This window comes from Anneissia japonica, unplaced genomic scaffold (genome assembly GCF_011630105.1).
Source record: "Anneissia japonica isolate Jap-2015-1 unplaced genomic scaffold, ASM1163010v1 scaffold8989_len88253_cov97, whole genome shotgun sequence".
NCBI lineage: Eukaryota > Metazoa > Echinodermata > Crinoidea > Comatulida > Comatulidae > Anneissia > Anneissia japonica.
Genome location: NW_022746640.1, coordinates 36,660 through 42,800, shown reverse-complemented (window position 1 = coordinate 42,800; position 6,141 = coordinate 36,660).

Here is a 6,141-nt window from a genome sequence, read left to right as displayed (position 1 = left end):
ATGCAACCTAACTCCAGAGTCTCTGCAACACTTGCTTGAAATTGGAGGTGCCATCGGACCCGGATAAGCACATCGAGCATTTATATATGGCGCTCTACATAAAGAACACTGCAGCACCTAGGGCTATATAATTCAAGTGGGCAATAATAAATCAATTAAGTACAGTATTTAATTTATATTCAAAAGAAATTCAAAAGAGATAGAACCTCCACTAGAATGGAACATATACAAAGACACACAGTACATTATGGTACAAACTTGCATTGAACTTCATAAAAAAATATGTATTTCATCCGAACAATTTAAATTATTAAATGTAACTTATCTTTTAAATAAACTCTCTTACCTCACATCAGCTAAAGGGGGAACATAGATTAAGTGTTTAGTGCAAACAAAGGTACATGATTCAGGGGCGGATCCATGATTTTGAAGAGGGGGTTCAAAACGTTTCCAAAAATACCCAAAATGAAAGGGAGTCCGGGGGTCCTCCCCATGGAAAATTTCCCCCTTGAATCCGCCACTGTATGGGGAATCCTTAAACGCTCAGGTGACCTAGGGTTTTAAAACAAATACCGTATAGGCCTATACTCACGTATAAACGAGGCTTAAAATAGCAAACTACGATCGAAAAAAGGGGACATTCAGATTTTAGATTTTTATATTTATATTCATGTTCGTCTTATGTGCGGATGTTCGTCTTATGTGCGGATCGTCCGTAAATCTGGTTTTCTACTAGGCGAATTTATTCACGCGAATCCAAAGCGTCGGCTTATGCACATGCGCATTCACATTCCTATCGGAGTTTTTGAGAAGCGAAAAAATGCGCAACCAATCAGAGCTCAGGAAGCGAGCCGACTCTTTGATTTGCGCGATTAAATTCGCTTAGTGAAAAACCAGCTTAACACGCGAACTTACTACTGCAATGAAGCAACTAAATGTTGTATCAATGAAAGCAATTTTAAATATGGGAAAATACGATTTTGGTGGTGAAAATTTATAAACTCATAAAATGGTATTATTTGGAAGATTACCCTTGCATTTGGCTCCATTTATCCAGCTAGACGCAGTATACAGGACCACAAAAAATTAGGTATTCCGACCATGAAACAGGGAGTCGTCTTATACGCCAGACATACAAATATCAACCAAAAATCTTCTAAAACTCGGGGGTCGTCTTATACACGGGTCACCTTATAGGACCTACGCGAGTGTATACGGTATTATTACGGAACCCCTGCGGAAGTTCGGGTTCCCGTCACATTTTAAACGGTTGGTTGTAACAATAAACTCGCAAGACTGCTCGCGACTACTAGATTCTACAAGTGCGTGGTTGGCTGGGTTGTTTTGTTCGGAAAGGAAAAATTTTCTCTGTGAATTGATTCTCGAACGAGATAAAGAAAGCTCCCTAATGACTCAAGCTACTGTACACCGTTTTTATATTTTTAATAAAACCAATTTCTTCTAATTTCAAATAGGTTTTCCCCTGATTTTGTGATAATTCGTTATCACGCAAGTGCTAAATGCGTGACACATTTATGACCTCGCATGTGTTTTGCAAAATGCGTTTCATCCAATATCACTTTGAAGTGATGCGTGACGGTTGGTGACTATGGCATAGATAACTGCCGGGCCCTAGGTAAAATTGGTAAAAATGCACCTGATCGGACATAGAGACAGAGCCTCTAGTGGGGTCTACTCAGGCGAAACTCTGAATGCTTATACGTTCTGAGGTTTTTTAAAACAGATACGGTACGGCATTAACGCTCAGAAATATCTAAAAAATATTTTGTTAAAAAAATTAACTATGGTCAAGTCATGTTATCGTTTAGGGCCTATTAAGCATTTCATGAATCTATAATATATTATAATATTGACAACATCATCAATAGAACATATAGGTGGAATTGTGTCCAACCCGTCGTGAAAATGTACTGAATGCTCAGTACATGTGAAAAACTCTTGCAAAAATAGTACTCGCTGCTTATTTGGCTCGAATTCAACCCTGGCCATCAGGTGCAAGCTCGGTGGTCTAAAGGCATGATGCCAGGCTAGTGATCTGGAGAATGTGGGTTCGAGTCCCACTGGAGAACAACTTGCAAATATATTTTGCAAGTGTTTTCACACGCACTGAGTATTCAGTACATTTTCACGACAGGTTGGGCAAAATTACACATATAGACACCCCTAATTGATTCTCCTGGCGCAAATCCAGGTATTGTATATTCCATCACGATAATAACAATTACCATTCAATAATAGAACAGTCATCGACCTACTTGCAGTGAAGTGAATCTAAAATGTATTCATGAAGTTATGATGATCTGAAGTGTTTAAAAACGTACACAATAATAGTTGAACCAACTTTAAAATACCACAAGTACAAATGTGCGTGACCATATTTTATTGCTTTAGAAATGTGATTTCAAAAAGTGTATTAGTGAATCACGCACTGAGTATTCAATACATTTTCACGACAGGTTGGGCAAAATACATATAGGCCCCCTAATTGATTCTCATGACACAAATCCAGGTATTGTCTATTCCATCACGATGATAACAATTACTATTCAATAATAGAACAGTCATCGACCTACTTGCAGTGAAGTGAATCTAAAATGTATTCATGAAGTTATGATGATCTGAAGTGTTTGAAAACGTACACAATAATAGTTGAACCAACTTTAAAATACTGTACCACAAACACAAAATGTGCGTGACGATATTGTATTGCTTTAGAAATGTGATTTCAAAAGGTATATTAGTTCGTCGTATACGTAAGGGTTTGTATTGTTGGGTTTTTTTTTTACTTGCAGCGTTTAGGAAATAGGTAGGCCTAATAGGTAAATTGTAATGAATATAATCAATAACTATAGCCTCTAAAACCTAATATTATTGAAGAGTCCTTTTAAAGTTTGAATAGGATTTTTTTAAAGTTACATTTTTAGATCATTATACCTATTGAATGAGCCCCCTATAGCCCCGGGCCCCAGTGCTGTGCACTGACTGCACTGCCCATACCTACGCCACTGGACCTGAGTATTATTAGTGGTTTCATAACGTTTGCTATGCACTGTATCATGTGCTATAGAAATGGAAGACCATAATGTATTGGGAATGTACCGTACCTCTCTCTCTGGTAGGGCCTACAGTACAATCAGTTTAAAAGTGTAAGGTATAGGATAGTGTGGATTTTAAAACATTTTTCTAATGGTAATGTTCAAAATAAGTGTCAAGGAAAATTCAAAAATTCGGCCAAATTCGGCCAAATATAGTTTGGCCGTGACTTTTCAAACGTTACGGCCATGCACATTTTATACAGCCAGATTTGAGGAATCTGGCCGTCAAAAAGGCCAAATGGCAACCCTGATGTCGACGTCGGCGATTATCGTGTCAAAGTGCAATTTGATTGACCAATCACGAATCACTTACAGTCGGGAATATAACGCGGTTGTTTCAAATTAATCTGAACGATCGCCCTGGGTTTAGAATGCGTATGAAAACAAAGATGGCGTATCGACATATCGGCCATTTTTCGGAGAAATTACTTTACAAATGTTTTTATTAATTTCTCAAATTCAACAAATTGTTCAAGGTTATTATTTTGTGACTGGTTTATTGACAACCCAAGGATTCCAAAACCTTCATTCATTAGATTTTTGAAAATGGTTTCATATCCATTTTAACAGTCCACCATGATGCCAATTTATAACCTTAACTCTGAAAATTATTAAGTTTGTGCACTTACCTTATTACTACGTACAAAAACTTCCATAATGGAACCAAAAGAACAGCAACATGAATGCCTATATGCGTGTCTAACGCTCCGTTGGCTATTCCGTTACGTCAATAGACATAATTCTCTTATTTAAAATAGGTGTACAAAGCATTGTTTGAAAAGGAAACTCGTATTGATTACGTCCGTATTTCATTTCCACTAAATACATAATCACACCATGGAGGTACCTCCATGATCACACAGTACGACGAACATAGCAGTGGCAGATTCAAGGACAAATCGTCAATAATTCATTTTTGTATAGACATTTTTAAAAGAATACCAAATAATGTTCTTTGTTATTCATAATTTTGATTGTTTCCTTTGAACAGAAAAAGTCTTGTTTCCATAGTGCATGGGTATTAGTATATAAATAATTGAAAGTACGACCAACGTAGCAGTGACGGGTTGAATGAGAACGGAAAAAAAAGAGTATAGGCCTATTCAAATGTTAAGGTGTAAGAATACTATTTTCGGCCATCTGGGATGCCATAATCATAAATTATCTTTATCATCATATGTAAAAGTCTTTCCATTGTCCCTCTTCAAATTCCTGGATGGTAAAGTATTTTATTGCAGAATTAATCCAAAACTAAATATATGTTCACAAGACAGAATGCAGAATATTACTGATAAAATGCTATTAAGCTGAATGCTATTAAGCTGAATGCTAGAGCTTTGTAAATGTTAATTATTAGGAAATATTTAACAGAATAAGGTTACAAACATCCCTGTCAAGTTCCATGTTTGGGGGTCTGTCTCACGCTCACATGGGCCACAATCTCACGCATATGTATCCCTATATTTCAAAATATAGTATTTGTGGCCTTTGTAGGTCTAACTACCTTTCCTTATTAAACATACATCATCTACAGTACTTGGGATTTGTGAATACATTACCAAAATTCAACCCTGACCAACTAGTAAGAATATTTTATCTCATGTGGCATCCTTTAGCTTAAATTTTGATGAGCGTCAGTCGGTAAATCGAAAAGTTTCCTCACTATTTTATATTTTCTATTTTCAATCAGATCAAACTAGCAAAACACTGTTAATTGTTGCGCTTGAAGAACAGGTACACACTGCCAGCTTCCATGTACCCGGCTCGTTTCATACGGGGTGGGGGAAGGACTTAGGGTGGGTGGCCTGTGTCCCCTAGGGGAGGAGTCTTAGAACAAAAGTCTCGCGCTTTCAAATTCTTCCAACTTGAAATCTCTCTTGACATCTCTAGCATCGCGCCTACCGCGTAAATACTAATCTAGAAGCGAATAAACAGATACAGGGGTAGCGCCAGCGGGAGCCGGGGGCACCCCCTGTCCAGAACAGGGTTCTTTGATGATTTATATATGATTTAACAGTGTTTAACGGCTACCTTGATTTATGTTATATGCACCTATTTGTTTCTAGCCGCACCTATTGTGTAATGGTGGTATTTGAATCTGTTCAACCATGAAGCCTCCGTGGTCTAGTGGTTATGACACTCGCCTTGACAGCGAGAGGTCGCAGGTTCGAGTCCCACCAGAGGCATTTTATTACACAATTTCTTTATTCACTTATTTACAGGAATACATTCGTTGAGAGCTATGCTACCGGTACACGATGTATTTATTAAGTCCTTTATTCGAACACTGTATTTACCTTTCTTTGATGATTTATATATATATATATAATATATATCTATATATATAATATATATACTGTAAGAATGAATGTCAATGATCGTGATCAAAAAAGAAAAAAAAAGGTATGCCTAAATAAATAAAACATTGTGTTATGAATACATAGAGTGTCAATATGCTACGCTTTATTGACAGATCTGCCAGGTGATTGTAAGTATACTTAATAGAGCAGTGACAATCAGGGGAATCAACTTCGGGGTGGGCTCAATGATAGAATGAGGTACGTTTGTACAGGGATCCAGATACGACGGGAACAGTTTATTTAGGTAGATGCCCAGAGTAAATATGAAATAATTATGATAATGTCGGTGATGATGATAATGAGTTGATGACAATGATGATGATGACAATGATAATTATAATGATGACGATGATGACGGATGGTGCTAATGATGTTTACGTGATGGCATGGCTTGAGTGATGGAAATATTAATGCAGACTAAAGTGAAGTGAGTCTAAACTGAGAGCAAGAGAGCAAAGCGATCATTGAGGTCTTTAGGAAGACCTCATTGGTTCTGATGTTGTGGAAGACCAATTTGAAAGATTTTTTTATACGTCCCTAGCAGAACGCTGAGCAGTAATTACGAGCTAAAGTTAAAACAGATTACCAGGGACCAGAGAGAAATGCAAAGTGCCCGAATGTGGAATTAAAAAGCCCATAAATAAATCGATGGCTCTGAATAAACA